The sequence below is a fragment of the Oncorhynchus keta genome, chromosome 14, assembly GCF_023373465.1.
Source record: "Oncorhynchus keta strain PuntledgeMale-10-30-2019 chromosome 14, Oket_V2, whole genome shotgun sequence".
NCBI classification, from domain to species: domain Eukaryota; kingdom Metazoa; phylum Chordata; class Actinopteri; order Salmoniformes; family Salmonidae; genus Oncorhynchus; species Oncorhynchus keta.
This window is the reverse complement of record NC_068434.1, coordinates 51054228-51073740: the sequence shown is the minus strand read 5'-3', so window position 1 is coordinate 51073740 and position 19513 is coordinate 51054228. Positions and strand designations below refer to the sequence as shown.

At 45.5% G+C, this 19513-nt stretch overlaps 2 protein-coding genes across 3 annotated transcripts in view; one reads left to right on the top strand and one right to left on the bottom strand.

The window, feature by feature from the left end:
* LOC127907379 (uncharacterized) overlaps positions 1-9861 on the top strand; it is a 149714-nt gene extending 139853 nt beyond the window's left edge. Inside the window, exon 2 of the mRNA XM_052462648.1 lies at positions 9516-9861. The gene's annotated coding sequence lies outside the window, so the exon portion shown is untranslated. The remainder of the gene's footprint in view (positions 1-9515) is intronic.
* cfap77 (cilia and flagella associated protein 77) overlaps positions 1-19513 on the bottom strand; it is a 77005-nt gene that overhangs the window by 54842 nt on the left and 2650 nt on the right. Inside the window, exon 1 of one of the 2 annotated variants that reach the window (XM_035786381.2) lies at positions 18238-18330. The exons of the other annotated variant lie outside the window; for it this stretch is intronic. The gene's annotated coding sequence lies outside the window, so the exon portion shown is untranslated. Of the gene's footprint in view, positions 1-18237; positions 18331-19513 lie in introns of those variants that run through there. 2 annotated transcript variants of the gene reach the window in all.

Genomic DNA, 19513 nt, shown 5'->3' with positions numbered 1-19513 from the left:
GACACAGACAACAACACAGAGTTACACATGGAGTAAACAATAAACAAGCCAATAACACAATAAACAAGTCAATGACACAGTAGAAAGAAGAAAGTTTATATACAGTGTGTGCAAAAGGCATGAGGTAGGCAATAAATAGGCCATAGGAGCGAATAATTACAATTTAGCAGATTAACACTGGAGTGATAAATGCACAGATAATGATGTGCAAGTAGAGATACTGGTGTGCAAAAGAGCAGAAATAAAGTAAATAAAATAAAACAGCATGGGGATGAGGTAGGTAAATTGGGTGGGCTATTTACAGATGGACTATGTACAGCTGGAGCGATTGGTTAGCTGCTCAGATAGCAGATTTTTAAAGTTGTTGAGGGAAATAAAAGTCTCCAGCTTCAGCGATTTTTGCAATTCGTTCCAGTCACTGGCAGCAGAGAACTGGAAGGAAAGGCGGTCAAAGGAGGTGTTGGCTTCGGGAATGACCAGTGAGATATATTTGCTGGAACGCGTGCTATGGGTGGGTGTTGTTATTGTGACCAGTGAACTGAGATAAGGCGGAGCTTTACCTAGCATAGACTTATAGGTGACCTGGAGCCAGTGGGTCTGATGACGAATATGTAGCAAGGACCAGCCGACTAGAGCATACAGGTCGCAGTGGTATAAGGTGATTTAGTAACAAAACGGATGGCACTGTGATAGACTGCATCCAGATTTCTGTGTAGAGTATTAGAAGCTATTTTGTAGATGACATTGCCGAAGTCGAGGATCGGTAGGATAGTCAGTTTTACAAGGGTAAGTTTGGCGGCGTGAGTGAAGAAGGCTTTGTTGCAAAATAGCAAGCCGATTCTAGATTTGATTTAGCATTTTCTAAACCAATTTCACCTGGAATGCTTTTCCAACAGTCTTGAAGGAGTTCCCACATATGCTGAGCACTTGTTGGCTGCGTTTCTTTCACTCAGCGGGCCAACTCATCCAAAACCATCTCAATTGGGTGGAGGTAGGGTGATTGTGGAGGCCAGGTCATCTGATGCAGCACTCCATCTCTCTCATTCTTGGTCAAGTAGCCCTTACACACCCTGGAGGTGGGTTGGGTTATTGTCCTGTACAATAAATAGTTCCACTAAGCGCAAATCAGATGGGATGGCGTATCGCTGCAGAATGCTGTGGTAGCCATGCTGGTAAATTGTGCCTTGAATTCTAAATAAATCAGTGTCACCAGCAAAGCACACCCACACCATCACACTTCCTGTTGCATTGTTCATGGTGGGAACCACACATGTGGAGATCATCCGTTGACCTATTCTGCATCTCACTAAGATACAGCGGTTGGTCCCAAAAATCTCAAAGTTGGACTCGTCAGACCAAAGGACAGATTTCCACAGGTCTAATGTCCATTGCTAGTGCTTCTTGGCCCAAGCAAGTCTCTTATTGTCACGACTTCCTTTATCTTGATCACGTTGAGGGAGAGGTTGTTGTCCTTGCACTACACGTTCAGGTCTCTGACCTCCTCCCAATAGGCTGTCTCGTCGTTGTGTCATCAACAAACTTAAATGATGGTGTTGGAGTCGTGCCTGGCCGTGCAGTCATGAGTGAATAGGGAGTACAGGAGGGGTCTGAGCACGCACCCCTGAGGGGCCCCAGTATTGAGGATCAGCATAGGGGATGTGTTGTTACCTATCCTTACCACCTGGGGGTGGCCCGTCAGGAAGTCCAGGAACTAGTTGCAGAGGGAGGTGTTTAGTCCCAGGGTCCTTAGCTTAGTGATGAACTTTGTGGGCACTACGGTGTTGAACGTTGAGCTGTAGTCAAAGAATAGCATTCTCACATAGGTGTTCCTTTTGTCCAGGTGGGAAAGGGCAGTGTGGAGTACAATAGAAATTGCATCATCTGTGGATCTGTTGGTGTGGTATGCAAATTGGAGTGGGTCTAAGATGGGATAATGGTGTTGATGTGAGCCATGATCAGCCTTTCAAAGCATTTAATGGCTACAGATGTTAGTCATTTAGGCAGGTTACGTTAGTGTTCTTGGGCACAGGGACTATGGTGGTCTGCTTGAAACATGTTGGTATTACAGACAGGGAGAGGTTGAAAATGTCAGTGAAGACATTTGCCAGTTGGTCAGCGCATGCGCGGAGTACATGTCCTGGTAATCCATCTGGTCCAGTGGCCTTGTAAATGTTGACCTGTTTAAAGGTCTTACTCCCATCGGCTGCGGAGAGCGTGATCACACAGTAGTCCGGAACAGCTGATGCTCTCATGCATGTTTCAGTGTTACTTGCCTCGAAGAGAGCATAGAAGTTATTCAGCTTGTCTGGTAGGCTCGTGTCACTGGTCAGCTCTCGGCTGTGCCATTTGTAGTCTGTAATAGTTTGCAAACCCTGCCACATCCGACGAGCGTCGGAGCCGGTGTAGTACGATTCGATCTTATTCCTGTATTGATGCTTTGCCTGGTTAATGGTTCGTTGGAGGGCACAGCGAGATTTCTTATAACTTCTTAGGGCTAGGCCCCGTTTTTCTCAATTTCCTCCTGAATTACATGCCCAAAGTAAACGGCCTGTTGCTCCGGCCCTGTAGCCAGGATATGTATATAATTGGTACTATTGGAAAGAAAACATAACGAACCGTTCCTCAAGTATGTCGACAGAATCATGCCTTTATATTTGTCAAACATGACTGGCACTTAACATATTTTTACGTAATTAAGTTGCATTAAAGTTTGGCATTTTCTGGCGTCTTCCTCATGTCAGCATCGGTTTGGACATGAGACTGTATCAATTATGCATATCACCTACACTTTGACGTGTAGGCTTTTTTATTTATGTACATTAAAAAAATATTTTAATATTATTCCAATGTTGGCCTCTACGATCCAATTCTGATAGGAGTAATTGTTTGATATTGTGATTTTCGCAATAAAAAAAATGTACTTTTCCATTCGGACAACTTAAATCTATATTCTCTTGTCCCAATTTTTTTTAACTTGTCCTGGACAAGAGAACAAGCGTTTACTGTTGAGCCCTGCATGCCATTCCATGTATGTATATTTTTCAACTTGAAGCAATGAGGCCAATCAGTCCTCCAAGATAACAAAATCATAAACAACAGAGTAGTCTAACAAGTCCTTAATTTTAGGGTTATGTTCAGGTAAAACAATTTGGCTAATCAAAAGTCCTATTCTTGAAAATGAAAGGTTATTAAATTAATTGGATTGACTGGAAATATGACATTTTGGTTTTTAATGTAAAGATATAGCCTAGTCATATTATCATTGAAGTTTACAGCAATGGGTTAGAAGAAGCCTACATAAACCATAAAGGAAAACGCAACATCCATTTCCTGGCGAGCAATGTACATTCTAGCATTGATTTATCCTGCAATAGATGTCGTTCAATTGGTAATATACATTTGTGTCTTCTTCTAATGCCTCTTAATGGAAAAGTATTCTAAAAGTAAGCGACAGTAAATCAGATTACGGAGTTTGGGTAATACAAAAAAGTTACATTTACCGATTACAATTTTGGACAGGTAACTAGTAACTTTAACAGATTACATTTAGAAATGAATATACCCAACCCTGTTAACAGACTACTAAGAAAGAGCGTTCCAAACCCCTCTGACAGTAACAGCTAGTTTTTAGTTTTCCGCTCGCCACTCCCAGAAAGTCCAAGCAAAATACTTGCTTCCGAAATTGCTCTTTTCTAAGAAGCAATTTGTTACTTTTTGACCATTTTAATTGAAAACAATCACAGTAAAATGCTTAATTGTTACCCAGAAATGCACCTTTAACCATTAGTGTGGGAAATGCAAAACTGACCCAAGATAAGCGTAGGGGCAACTTCACCTTACTCTAATTGATTGAGGGAGAACAGCTGGAGTTGGAGTGACTATGAGATTACGGACCCACTGCAGACCACACACAGTGCACTCTTATGTAGGGAGATTAGGCCTACATTAAGCTACTCTCAATTAAGAAGTGGCCCATTTACAAACCCCAAATGAGAATAAGGGCACACTTCCATCAAAGGCCTGACTGAGTCTGAAAAAAGTGGTTTTCAGCCTTTTTTGGTTACTGTAATAACATTTTGCACTGCTTGAAGTAGCCTACCGCTCATGTGCAACAAATCATGAGACCTGTTACTATGGAATACTGAAGTATAATTACAAGCATTTCATAAGTGTCAAAGGCTTTTATTGACAATTGCATGAAGTTGATGCAGAGTCAATATTTGCAGTGTTGACCCTTCTTTTTCAAGACCTCTGCAATCGGCCCTGGCATACTGTCAATTAACTTCTGGGTCACATCCTGACTGAATGCATGCCCATTCTTGCATAATCAATGCTTGGAGTTTGTCAGAATTTGCGGGGGGTTTTCTTGTCCACCCGCCTCTTGAGGATTGACCACAAGTTCTCAATGGGATTAAGGTCTGGGGAGTTTCCTGGCCATGGACCCAAAATATCAATGTTTTGTTCCCCGAGCCACTTAGTTATCACTTTTGCCATAGGGCAAGGTGCTCCATCATGCTGGAAAAGGCATTGTTCGTCACCAAACTGTTCCTGGATGGTCGGGAGAAGTTGCTCTCTGAGGATGTGTTGGTACCATTCTTTATTCATTGCTGTGTTCTAAGGCAAAATTGTCAGTGAGCCCACTCTCTTGGCTGAGAAGCAACCCAACACATGAATGGTCTCAGGATGCTTTACTGTTGGCATGACACAGGACTGATGGTAGCGCTCACCTTGTCTTCTCTAGACAAGCTTTTTTCCAGATGCCCCAAACAATCAGAAAAGGGATTCATCAGAGAAAATGACTTTACCCCAGTCCTCAGCAGTCCAATCCCTGTACCCTCTGCAGAATATCAGTCTGTCCCTGATGTTTTTCATGGAGAGAAGTGGCTTCTTTGCTGCCCTTCTTGACACCAGGCCATCCTCCAAAAGTCCTCGCCTCACTGTGCAAGGAAACACGCGCCGTCATCGTTGCTTTGCACAAAAAGGGCTTCACAGGCAAGGATATTGCTGCCAGTAACCTAAATCAACCAGTTATCAGATCATCAAGAACTTCAAGGAGAGCGGTTCAATTGTTGTGACGAAGGCTTCAGGGCACCCAAGAAAGTGCAGCAAGCGCCACGACCGTCTCCTAAAGTTGATTTTGCTGCGGGATCGGGGCACCACCAGTACAGAGCTTGCTCAGGAATGGCAGCAGGCAGGTGTGAGTGCATCTCTCACAGCAAAATCGCTTGCTGCACTTTCTTGGGCGCCCTTTCTTTTGGTGTTTTTCAGAGTCATTAGAAAGGCCTCTTTAGTGTCCAAAGTTTTCATAACTGTGACCTTAATTGCCTTCTGTCTGTAAGCTGTTAGTGTCTTAACGACCATTCCACAGGTGCATGTTCATTAATTATTTATCGTTCATTGTACAATCATGGGAAACAGTGTTTAACCCCTTTACAATGAAGATCTGTGAAGTTATTTGGATTTTTACGAATTATCTTTGAAAGATTGGGTCCAGAAAAAGGGACGTTACTTTTTTTGCTGAGTTTTGCTGAGTGCAAAATAGTTGGGAAGAGATGTCCGATGTTCTGATTCCATGGCATATGGTTTATGAACTGATACGCAAAGCAACGCCGGATTTAAAACTTAGACATTTTCCATTTTCAATTACTATATACAGTTCTTGCAACCAATATAATGTTATATATAATGTTTAAAGGTTTGCTGTGTCTGTCAGCGTAGTGTCCAGAGCATGGAGGCGCTACCAGGATACAGATCAGTACATCAGGAGACGTGGAGGAGGCCGTAGGAGGGCAACAACCCAGCAGCAGGACCGCTACCTCCGCCTTTGTGCAAGGAGGAGCAGGAGGAGCACTGCCAGAGCCCTGCAAAATGACCTCCAGCAGGCCACAAATGTGCATGTGTCTGCTCAAACGGTCAGAAACAGACTCCATGAGGGTGGTGTGAGGGCCCGACGTCCACAGGTGGGGGTTGTGCTTACAGCCCAACACCGTGCAGGACGTTTGGCATTTGCCAGAGAACACTAAGATTGGCAAATTCGCCACTGGCGCCCTGTGCTCTTCACAGATGAAAGCAGGTTCACACTGAGCACATGTGACAAACGTGACAGAGTCTGGAGACGCCGTGGAGAACGTTCTGCTGCCTGCAACATCCTCCAGCATGACCGGTTTGGCGGTGGGTCAGTCATGGTGTGGGGTGGCATTTCTTTGGGGGGCCGCACAGCCCTCCATGTGCTCGCCAGAGGTAGCCTGACCTCCATTAGGTACCGAGATGAGATCCTCAGACCCCTTGTGAGACCATATGCTGGTGCGGTTGGCCCTGGGTTCCTCCTAATGCTAGACCTCATGTGGCTGGAGTGTGTCAGCAGTTCCTGCAAGAGGAAGACATTGATGCTATGGACTGGCCCGCCCGTTCCCCAGACCTGAATCCAATTGAGCACATCTGGGACATCATGTCTCGCTCCATCCACCAATGCCACGTTGCACCACAGACTGTCCAGGAGTTGGCAGATGCTTTAGTCCAGGTCTGGGAGATCCCTCAGGAGACCATCCGCCACCTCATCAGGAGCAAGCCCAGGCGTTGTAGGGAGGTCATACAGGCACGTGGAGGCAACACACACTACTGAGCCTCATTTTGACTTGTTTTAAGGACATTACATCAAAGTTGGATCAGCCTGTAGTGTGGTTTTCCACTTTAATTTTGAGTGTGACTCCAAAACCAGACCTCCATGGGTTGATAAATTTGATTTCCATTGATCATTTTTCGTGTGATTTTGTTGTCAGCACATTCAACTATGTAAAGAAAAAGTATTTAATCAGAATATTTCATTCATTCAGATCTAGGATGTGTTATTTTAGTGTTCCCTTTACTTTTTTGAGCAGTGTATAAATAGGACCTTTTAATTTTGTCTGGCTTGCCATTCCAAATAAAATTGAATATATTTTGCTCATATAATAAAATAAAAACAGGTCGCTAAGTGTAGGCAAGACCATAAGCAAATAGGTAAACTGGGATATGACTAAATAGTTAATCAGGGTGATTTTTCCACAAATAGACAGGTATTTTCCTTTCCATGGTAGCAAGATCTTATCCCTTTTTTTTGTGTTGCTAACTTTCTATTAAATGTAGTGGAGTGAGAGAATTTATGTATATGTATGCATGTATACTGAGTATGCCCACATTGCTGTCAGGTACAACCCTAACTCTGTAAACAAGGGCACCCTCATAGACGTCATCCTGACCAACTGGCCCTCCAAATATACCTCCGCTGTCTTCAACCAGGATCTCAGCGATCACTGCCTCATCGCCTGTATCCGCCACGGAGCCGCAGTCAAACGACCACCCCTCATCACTGTCAAACGCTCCCTAAAACACTTCTGTGAGCAGGCCTTTCTAATCGACCTGGCCCGTGTATCCTGGAAGGACATTGACCTCATCCCGTCAGTTGAGGATGCCTGGTCATTCTTTAAAAGTAACTTCCTCACCATTTTGGATAAGCATGCTCCGTTCAAAAAATGCAGAACCAAGAACAGATACAGCCCTTGGTTCACTCCAGACCTGACTGCCCTCGACCAGCACAAAAACATCCTGTGGCGGACTGCAATAGCATCGAATAGCCCCCGTGATATGCAACTGTTCAGGGAAGTCAGGAACCAATACACGCAGTCAGTCAGGAAAGCTAAGGCCAGCTTCTTCAGGCAGAAGTTTGCATCCTGTAGCTCCAACTCCAAAAAGTTCTGGGACACTGTGAAGTCCATGGAGAACAAGAGCACCTCCTCCCAGCTGCCCACTGCACTGAGGCTAGGAAACACGGTCTCCACCGATAAATCCATGATTATCGAAAACTTCAATAAGCACTTCTCAACGGCTGGCCATGCCTTCCGCCTGGCTACTCCAACCTCGGCCAACAGCTCCGCCCCCCCGTAGTTCCTCACCCAAGCCTCTCCAGGTTCTCCTTTACCCAAATCCAGATAGCAGATGTTCTGAAAGAGCTGCAAAACCTGGACCCGTACAAATCAGCTGGGCTTGACAATCTGGACCCGCTATTTCTGAAACTATCTGCCGCCATTGTCGCAACCCCTATTACCAGCCTGTTCAACCTCTCTTTCATATCGTCTGAGATCCCCAAGGATTGGAAAGCTGCCGCAGTCATCCCCCTCTTCAAAGGGGAGACACCCTGGACCCAAACTGCTATAGACCTATATCCATCCTGCCCTGCCTATCTAAGGTCTTCGAAAGCCAAGTCAACAAACAGGTCACTGACCATCTCGAATCCCACCGTACCTTCTCCGCTGTGCAATCTGGTTTCCGAGCCGGTCACGGGTGCACCTCAGCCACACTCAAGGTACTAAATGATATCATAACCGCCATCGATAAAAGACAGTACAGTGCAGCCGTCTTCATCGACCTCGCCAAGGCTTTCGACTCTGTCAATCACCATATTCTTATCGGCAGACTCAACAGCCTCGGTTTTTCGGATGACTGCCTTGCCTGGTTCACCAATTACTTTGCAGACAGAGTTCAGTGTGTCAAATCAGAGGGCATGCTGTCCGGTCCTCTGGCAGTCTCTATGGGGGTGCCACAGGGTTCAATTCTCGGGCCGACTCTTTTCTCTGTATATATCAATGATGTTGCTCTTGCTGCGGGCGATTCCCTGATCCACCTCTACGCAGACGACACCATTCTATATACTTTCGGCCCGTCATTGGACACTGTGCTATCAAACCTCCAAACGAGCTTCAATGCCATACAGCACTCCTTCCGTGGCCTCCAACTGCTCTTAAACGCGAGTAAAACCAAATGCATGCTTTTCAACCGATCGCTGCCTGCACCCGCATGCCCGACTAGCATCACCACCCTGGATGGTTCCAACCTTGAATATGTGGACATCTATAAGTACCTAGGTGTCTGGCTAGACTGCAAACTCTCCTTCCAGACTCACATCAAACATCTCCAATCAAAAATCAAATCCAGAGTCGGCTTTCTATTCCGCAACAAAGCCTCCTTCACTCACGCTGCCAAGCTTACCCTAGTAAAACTGACTATCCTACCGATCCTCGACTTCGGCGATGTCATCTACAAAATGGCTTCCAACACTCTACTCAGCAAACTGGATGCAGTCTATCACAGTGCCATCCGTTTTGTCACTAAAGCACCTTATACCACCCACCACTGCGACTTGTATGCTCTAGTCGGCTGGCCCTCACTACATATTCGTCGCCAGACCCACTGGCTCCAGGTCATTTACAAGTCCATGCTAGGTAAAGCTCCGCCTTATCTCAGTTCACTGGTCACGATGGCAACACCCATCCGTAGCACGCGCTCCAGCAGGTGTATCTCACTGATCATCCCTAAAGCCAACACCTCATTTGGCCGCCTTTCGTTCCAGTACTCTGCTGCCTGTGACTGGAACGAATTGCAAAAATCGCTTAAGTTGGAGACTTTTATCTCCCTCACCAACTTCAAACATCAGCTATCCGAGCAGCTAACCGATCGCTGCAGCTGTACATAGTCTATAGGTAAATAGCTCACCCTTTTTCACCTACCTCATTCCCATACTGTTTTTATACTGTTTTTATTTATTTACTTTTCTGCTCTTTTGCACACCAATATCTCTACCTGTACATGCCCATCTGATCATTTATCACTCCAGTGTTAATCTGCAAAATTGTATTATTCGCCTACCTCCTCATGCCTTTTGCACACATTGTATATAGACTGCCCATTTTTTTCTACTGTGTTATTGACTTGCTAATTGTTTACTCCATGTATAACTCTGTGTTGTCTGTTCACACTGCTATGCTTTATCTTGGCCAGGTCGCAGTTGCAAATGAGAACTTGTTCTCAACTAGCCTACCTGGTTAAATAAAGGTGAAATAAAAAATAAAAATAAAAAAAGACAATTTTATTGGTAAACTACACGGTAATGTAAAACTATTATTTTTTGTGATTCAATACATAATATAGTACATTTATCATCATTTGGTTGTAATCCAGAGAGGAAAGAACAAGTATCTAGATCCTCTGAGGCTGTGGAGGGATCCAAATTGTGGATTTAAAAGAAAACATGAATCAGTGTACACCTTTGTTTTTAAGCCCTGGATTTCAAACCCCTTGATATTATTGTTGGATCTTGTTTTAACAGCTAACATTTCGATGGCAATAATAAATAGATATGCCGATAGTGGACAACCTTATTTTACTCCTCTTGACAGTTTAAAACTTTCCGAGAAGTAGCCATTATTTACTACTTTACACCTTGGGTTACTATACATAACTTTAACACATTTTAAAAGAGATTCTGCAAAATGTAAATATGCCAGGCCTTTATATATAAATTCCAGTCGTACTTTATCAAAAGCCTTTTCAAAGTCAGCTATAAATACAAGGCCTGGTTTCCCAGATTTGTTATAGTGTTCTATTGTTTTCAGTACTTGTCTTAGGTTTTTTCCATGTAAAAAAAACTGTCTGATTAGGATGAATAATATCCGACAATACCGTTTTAATTCTATGCTCTATGCATTTTGCTATAATTTTTGCTAGTAGGAGCCTCCAATTTAAAAAATGGACTGGATCTTTATATTTACCACTTGGATCCCGTTTCAGTAATAATGACTGCATTCTGCCTCCCATCAACACTTTTTAAACTGTTGGGGCTGGAGAGAATGACATAAAGTAGTAAAGACGACAAGCTTGATTGAGCCTCCGCCACATGCCTATTTCACTAGATCAGGATATTTAAGCCTCCATATATCCACTAGTTCCAATATGTCTATATTTGTGATATATAAGTGCATAAGGGTGATAGTTTAGTGTGGTTTAGTGTGATTTCCTTCACGGGCCATAGAGGTACGTAAAACTGTATTATAATCTCCCACCATAATAATATAGACTTGTATTCCTTGTAGGGTTAACATATTGTTATACATATTTTCAAAGAAGCGTGGATCATCATTATTTGGACAGTATAGGTTAATGAGTCATATCTGTTTATGGCCTAATAACATATTAAAAATCATCCATCTACCTTCAGGATCTGTTTGGACAATTTGCACATTTCGGATCAAAATTATGGTTACTTAATATCATCACCCCTTTTGAATTACTTTTTCCATAGGAGAAATATATTTCGCCTCCCCATTCCTTTTCCAACACAACTTCATCTTAATTTCCAATAATTAACTAATAATATGCGTAATAATGCAGGCAGTTCATGCAAAGGACTGTTACCTATAACCAAGATTACCATTACAAATGACATTTTTGGCAAGCAATTATAATTTTAGCAAACAATTATTGCGATTCATCCTATATTGTCCCTAACATCATTACCCTCTAGCAACAGATGTGGGACACACGCACACACACACTCAACCCCTTTCCCCCACAAACAACCATAAGCTCAGATGCTCAAAAGTTGTTCCATCCCTGAGACCAAGGACTTGATTTACGATGGCATATACAGTTGCAGCTGTTTGAGAAGGCATGCAAAATTGAGCAAAAAAGGGCAAAAATTGGGACATTTGATTAACCATTGTCAAGTCCTAGGTGATGGAGATCAGAGCACCCCTTTCCCCTGAAACACACACACACGCTAGTCCCCTGTTGTGACCATTTTCCCAAGCATCTCTGTGCTGTCAGACCTTTGATTATTTGGTGCCACCAGGGACACAATTATACGAAGGCGTCTTATGTACGGGGGAGTTTTGTTAAGAGCCCTGACGCTCAATCTGAATATTAACATGCGTTTCTTGCAGTGCGGTTTTGGAACCATAAGGACCTTTTCAACAAAAAAGTTTTTTTTCAAAAAACAAAAGGTTAAATTGATGCACACCTTGATGGGATTAGGGTTAGTGTTCCCACACGGCCATATCGACATGTTACAGCGCTTGTTTACGGAAGACAAGAGACAACCACCTGTGCTAATTAGCTATCTAGCTGTCACGAATATTACCGAAGGTAACTCCCCTTCTTGTTCGGGTGGCGCTCGGCGGTCGTCGTCACCGGTCTACTAGCTATCACCGATCCTTTGTTCTGTGTTCCTTTGGTTTTGTCTGATTGGTATCACCGGTTTCTTGTTTGGTTGTTAGGGTGGGGTTATATAAGTTTGTTCAGCCCGCTTCTGTTTTGTGCGGGCTTGTTCGTCTGTTTTGTGTTAGAGTGTATTTTGTTTGCATTTTCGGGTTTCGCTCTGTCTGTTATTATTTCTGTTCATTTGTTTTCCTACTTTTGTTCATGTTATTTTTCCTGGACATTAAAGCGTGTTTTTCCCACATCCTTTTGCTCTCTGCGCCTGACTCCACACCTCTTCACTCATTAATCGTAACAGAAGCCCGCACCACGATATGGAGTCAGCAGGAGCAGCGACCACTCCTCTTCCCACGATGGAGGAGAGAGTCCTTCATCACACGTCCACCCTCCATCGCCTAGGATCAGCGATGGATCAAATGATGGAGAGGATGGATCGTTGGGAGAGGAATGGTCTCCCTACTACCCCACCGACCCTCCCACCAGCAACTCTACCATCTCCCCCATCTGGATCCGGTTCCAGCGCTCTGCGCATTACGCCTCCGAGGGAGTACGATGGAGCAGCGACGGGGTGCCAGGGATTCCTGCTTCAACTAGAACTCTACCTGGCCACCGTTCGGCCGGCTCCCTCGGACGAGGAGAGCGTGTGTGTCCTCATCACATGCCTTACGGGTAGAGCCCTTGAGTGGGCCAATGCGGTCTGGAACGGGCCCGAATCAGCGAAGGACAATTACCCGGAGTTCACCCACCGTTTCAGGGCCGTGTTCGATCACCCTCCAGAGGGTCGAGCGGCGGGTGAGAGGTTGTTCCATCTCAGACAGGGGGGGAGGAGCGCGCAGGACTTCGCGCTGGAGTTCCGGACATTGGCCACTGGAGCAGGGTGGAACGACAGGGCCCTTGATAGACCATTACCGGTGTAGCCTGAGAGAGGACGTCCGCAGAGAGCTGGCTTGTCGGGACACTACACTTAGCCTGGATGGACTGATAGACCTGTCGATCCGGTTGGACCATCTGCTAGCTGCTCGCGGACGTTCTGAAAGGGTCCTGTCAGTCCTGCTCCTATCCCGATGGAGCTAGGAGGGACCGCGTCTAGGGAGATCGGAGGAGGAAGCTCCTCCTGTACCAGTTGTGGCCGGAGAGGGCACACGTCTGGTCGGTGCTGGAGGAATTAATCTGGGAATCGAGAAGGCAGGCAGAACACTCCTCGTCACCCCAGGTGAGTAAGCACCACACTCTCCCAGAGTTTCCTGTTGGTCACATGTTCTTATTAATTTGTTTCCTTAATTATTCTCCTTCTCTCCAGCATAAGGCACTGGTAGATTCAGGCGCAGCTGGAAACTTTATAGATCGGACTCCCTCAGAGGTTGAGGATTCCGTTAGTAAAAGTAGACCCCCCTTTTCCCGTGCACTCTTTAGATAGTCGACCATTAGGGTCAGGGCTGGTGAGGAAAGCCACAATTCCATTGGAGATGATTACGCAGGGGAATCACAAGGAGCGAATGAGTTTGTTCCTTATCGATTCACCTGCGTTTCCGGTGGTGCTGGGGATTCCCTGGCTAGCTATTCATAATCCTACGATTTCGTGGAAACAGGGAACTCTCCAGGGGTGGTCTGATGAGTGTTCAGGCAGGTGTGTAGGGGTTTCCATCGGTGCGACAACGGTGGAGAGTCCAGACCAGGTTTCCACCGTGCGCATTCCAGCTGAGTATGACGATTTGGCTATCGCTTTCAGTAAAAAGAAGGCGACCCAATTACCACCCCATTGACAGGGGGATTGCGTGATAAACCTCCAGGGTAACGCTGCACTCCCCAGGAGTCACGTGTATCCTTTGTCCCAGGAGGAGACGGTGGCCATGGAAACATATCACCGAGGCTCTGGGACAGGGGTACATTCGGCCCTCCATGTCACCTGTCTCCTCAAGTTTATTTTTTGTGAAGAAAAAGGATGGTGGTTTGCGTCCGTGTATTGATTATAGAGGTCTAAATTCCATCACGGTAGGTTTTAGTTACCCACTACCTCTCATTGCTACGGCAGTGGAATCATTTCACGGAGCGCAGTTCTTCACGAAACTGGATTTCAGGAGTGCGTATAATCTGGTGCGTATTCGGGAGGGAGATGAGTGGAAAACTGCATTTAGCACTACTTCTGGCCATTATGAGTACCTCGTCATGCCATACGGGTTAAAGAATACTCCAGCTATATTTCAATCCTTCGTGGATGAGATTCTCAGAGACCTGCACGGACAGGGTGTAGTGGTGTATATTGACGATATTTTGATCTACTCCACTACACTCACTGCGCATATGTCTCTGGTGCGCAAGGTTCTTAGACGACTGCTGGAGCATGACCTGTATGTGAAGGCGGAGAAATGTGAGTTTTCCAAACGATCAGTTTCCTTTCTGGGTTATCGCATTTCCAGCTCTGGGTTGGTAATGGAAGGTGACCGTGTAAAGGCTGTGCGTAATTGGCCGAGTCCGACCACGGTAAAGGAGGTGCAGCGGTTCTTAGGGTTTGCCAATTACTACCTGAGGTTTATCCAGGGTTTTGGTCAGGTAGCTGCCCCTATTACCTCACTGCTGAAGGGGGGACCGGTGCGTTTGCAGTGGTCAGCAGAGACGGAAGGAGCTTTTCGTAGGTTGAAGGCGATGTTCACTGAGGCGCCGGTGTTGGCGCATCCGGACCCTTCTTTGGCGTTTATAGTAGAGGTGGACGCATCCGAGGCTGGGGTTGGAGCGGTGCTCTCACAGCGTTCGGGTGCGCCACCGAAGCTCCGCCCCTGTGCCTTTTTTTCAAAGAAACTCGGGCCAGCGGAGCGGAATTATAATGTGGGGGATAGGGAGTTGTTGGCTATGGTTAAGGCCCTGAAGGTGTGGAGACACTGGCTTGAGGGGGCTAAGCACCCTTTCCTTATCTGGACTGACCACCGTAACCTGGAGTATATCCGATCAGCTAGGAGACTGAATCCTCGTCAGGCAAGGTGGGCCATGTATTTCACCAGATTTCGTTTTACTATCTCGTATAGACCAGGTTCCCTCAACACTAAGGCCGACGCGCTGTCAAGACTATGACACTGAGGACAGGTCCATCGATCCTACTCCCATCATTCCGGCAGCTAAGCTGGTGGCACCAGTAGTATGGGAGGTGGACGCGGACATCGAGCGGGCGCTAAGGGAGGAACCTGCGCCTCCACAGTGTCCGGAGGGTCGTAGGTACGTGCCGCTCGCTGTTCGTGATCAATTGATTCGATGGGCTCATTGTCTACCCTCGTCGGGTCACCCAGGTATTTTTAGGACAGTGCGAGGTTTTCAGAGGAAGTACTGGTGGCCCACTTTGGTGAGGGATGTGCGACTCTATGTCTCCTCCTGTTCGGTGTGCGCCCTGAGTAAGGCTCCTAGACACCTGCCACGAGGTAAATTACAACCTCTCCCCGTTCCACAACGGCCGTGGACCCATCTAGCGGTGGATTTTCTTACTGACCTTCCCCACTCTCAGGGATCGGTTCTCTAAGTCCTGCCGTCTTATCCCATTGCCCGGTCTCCCTACGGCCCTACAGACTGCGGAAGCTCTTTTCACCCATGTCTTCCGGCACTACGGGGTGCCCGAGGATATAGTTTCTGATCGGGGCTCCCAGTTTACCTCCCGTGTATGGAGGGCATTTATGGAACGTCTGGGGGTCTCAGTCAGCCTGACCTCAGGGTATCACCCGGAGAGTAATGGGCAGGTGGAGAGAGTGAACCAGGAGGTGGGTAGGTTTCTGCGGTCGGATTGCCAGGACCGGCCAGGGGAGTGGGCAAGATATATTCCCTGGGCAGAAATGGCCCAGAACTCACTAAGCCACTCCTCTACCAACATGTCACCATTTGAGTGCGTGTTGGGGTACCAGCCAGTCCTGGCACCGTGGCATCAGAACCAGACTGAGGCTCCTGCGGTGGAGGAGTGAGTGCAGCGCTCTAAGGAGACCTGGAGGGCAGTCCAAGAGTCATTACGCCAAGCGAGTGTAAGGCAGAAGAAGAGCGTGACCGTCACTGCAGTGAGGCCCCCGTGTTTGCACCTGGGGACAGGGTCTGGCTCTCGACCCGAAACCTGCCCCTCCGCTTGCCCTGCCGGAAGCTGGGTCCGCAGTGTATAGGGCCATTTAAAGTCCTGAGGAGAATAAACGAGGTTTGTTATCGATTATTACTTCCTTCGTATAATCGTATTAACCCCTCGTTTCATGTGTCTCTTCTCAGGCCGGTGGTAGCTGGTCCCATGCAGGAAGGTGAGGTTCCGGAGGTTCTTCCGCCCCCTCTGGACATCGAGGGGTCCCCGGCGTACACGATACGAGCTATTCTGGACTCGAGACGCCGGGTGAGGGGCTTGCAGTACCTCGTTGACTGGGAGGGGTACGGTCCGGAGGAGAGGTGCTGGGTTCCGGTGGGGGATATTCCATCTATGTTGAGAGAGTTCCATCGCCTCCGTCCGGATCGCCCAGTGCCTCGGCCCCCGGTTCGTCCCCGAGGCCGGCATCGGCGCGCTGCGAGAGCTGCGCGTCGGGGGGGGTACTGTCACGAATATTACCGAAGGTGACTCCCCTTCTTGTTCGGGTGGTGCTCGGCGGTCGTCGTCACCGATCTACTAGCTATCACCGATCCTTTGTTCTGTGTTCCTTTGGTTTTGTCTGATTGGTATCACCTGTTTCTTGTTTGGTTGTTAGGGTGGGGTTATATAAGTTTGTTCAGCCCGCTTCTGTTTCGTGTGGGCTTGTTCATCTGTTTTGTGTTAGTGTATTTTGTTTGCATTTTCGGGTTTCGCGCTGTCCTTTATTATTTCTGTTCATTTGTTTTCCTACTTTTGTCCATGTTATTTTTCCTTGACATTAAAGCGTGTTTTTCCCACATCCTTTTGCTCTCTGCGCCTGACTCCACACCTCTTCACTCATTAATCGTAACACTAGCATGCTCTGAACACCTGTGTGAAAGCATAACTCAGGAAGTATCTTGTTTATTTGAAGGATTCTTTCTTTCTAATGAAAGATGCTTATTTATAAAACCCTCTTAGGCCTCACTCCCCCCTATCTGAGATATCTACTGCAGCCATCATCCTCCACATACAACACCCGTTCTGCCAGTCACATTCTGTTCAAGGTCCCCAAAGCACACACATCCCTGGGTCGCTCGTCTTTTCAGTTCGCTGCAGCCAGCGACTGGAACGAGCTGCAACAAACACTCAAAGATGGACAGTTTTATCTAAATCTCTTCATTCAAAGACTCAATCATGGACACTCTTACTGACAGTTGTGGCAGCTTTGCGTGATGGTGCCCAATAATGTTTGTACCGTGTTTTGTGCTGCTACCATGTTGTGTTGTTACCATGCTGTGTTGTCATGTGTTGCTGTCTTGCTATGCTGTTGTCTTAGGTCTCTCTTTATGTAGTGTTGTGTTGTCTCTCTTGTCATGATGTGTTTTTTTGTCCTATATTTTACTTTTTATTTTTAATCCCAGCTCCAGGCCCCGCAGGAGGCCTTTTGGTAGGCCGTCATTGTATAAATAAGAATATGTTCTTAACTAACTTGCCTAGTTAAACAAAGGTTAAATTAAATAAATAAAAAGATAAGGGCCATATGTTTCGAAAGCCGTATTGCAAGTGATGATTATTGACGTTTCTAAACATTAACAGACCGTCGGCATTGTAGTTCACATGAGGTAGTCGTGGGCGAAGCTAATGGGTGAAAACTGCAGAGAGAAGGCAGAATGCTGCCTAGAGTTTGAGAGCTAGTTCAAATCAAATCAAAGTTTGTCACGTGCGCCGAATACAACAGGTGAAATGCTTACTTACAGGCTCTAATCAATAGTTAAATGTATTAAACCCTGCTTCGACAATTTCCCCCCATTATCACTAATGTATCATACAAGGCCAAGAATTCACACAAGTTTTTATACTAGCTATTTCATACTGACATCTCAAATGTATCAATCCTGACTGGACATGGATTTATTTAAACAGTTTGTTAGCAAGCAATTCGCCTAATATTGGAATAAAGAAGCCTAATGTTACTCCTTAGTCCAAGGACCTTACCTGTTCTGTTTAAATGGCGAATTTGCTTTAGAAGCCAAAACAGCCAAATACTATATCTAAACGTGAATTGATGCTCAATTGCTGTACGGTTCTAGAAACATAAATCCCTCTACTTTCATATGACATCAAAATAACTTAAATGAAAAATACACACTTACTGGACACTGTTTAAACCGGTTGTAACATAGTTGCAGCCAACAACAGTATTTTTCAGTGACAAGACGTTTGTGGCATGTCTTCTGTTTACACCTAGGTGTTCGGAAACACAGATAGCCAATTAGCACAGGTAGTTTTATTCTGTCTTCTGACGGTTTTCCTTAAACAAGCGTGGTAACATGGAAATATCGCTTTGTGGGACCCTAACCCTAAAACGTTGTGTATAAATTTAACCTTTTGTTTTTAGAAAAAAAAATATTGCCGATATGAAAGATAAGATCCCTATGCTTCCAAAAGTGTTGTGGCTCTTAACAAAAATCTTCCCGTACAATTGTAATGTAATGGAACTGAGAGTTATGATTATAATTACACCCGCATGGAATCCGCGCACGCAGAATTCCCTACGAAAATCTGCCGAATTCCAAATAGAATGCATATCTAAAGCTAAAAATAAGCTGATGATATAAAAGTTAAATAAAATTGACTCGTTGTTGAACTTAAGTTTTTCCTCTGTTTTCATTTATGTATTTCAATAATCTAAAGGTGTAGCCCTTCCCCTGTGTGAGTGAGAGGTGCAGACAGCTAAGGGAATGAATGACAGCTGTCTGATGAGAGAACTAACAAAAAATGCCCAGATTTACAGCAGGAGAGCTGAGGAGTAAACACTTGGCGACCAGAATAACAGCCAGGGCGTTTCCAGCTAAACTGTAAACTGCAAAATCTGTCAGCATCCAATCGGCATTAAACTGTGGTGGAGCACCCGAGGTCACTCTGAAACAAAAATAGGAGGGCTAGTTCCGTGGACCAGGTAAACATTCTGATGCTTTAGCTAGCTACAGATATATTATCTAATAGGTTTGTTCTAGTTAGCTAATATCGGTTCTTGAAAGTTACATTTTTGTCTATCTACATAGTGGCAAGTTAGCTATAGCTAACGTTAGCCTGGCAAGCTTCCCCATGTTGTCACTCCAGCTCCACCGTTTCATTTTGGCTAGCTAGCTAACTTAGCTGAAGTAATGTTAGCAAGCTAACAAGTAAGCTCCATCATGTCACTTTGGCTATCAAGTTAGGAATCTCAAAAACAGCAAGTAAATAACAACAACAAAAAATCCCGAAAATATGTTAACTATCATTGTTTGAAAATGTATTTGTGTGAGAGACATACTGTCAGGTTTATGGGCTGTGTCTGTGTGAGGTTTATGGGCTGTGTTTGTGTCATTTCAGGAGAGTGTGCTTAGATTCAAAGCTTGAGATCCACCATAGGCCTGCTATTGTTCT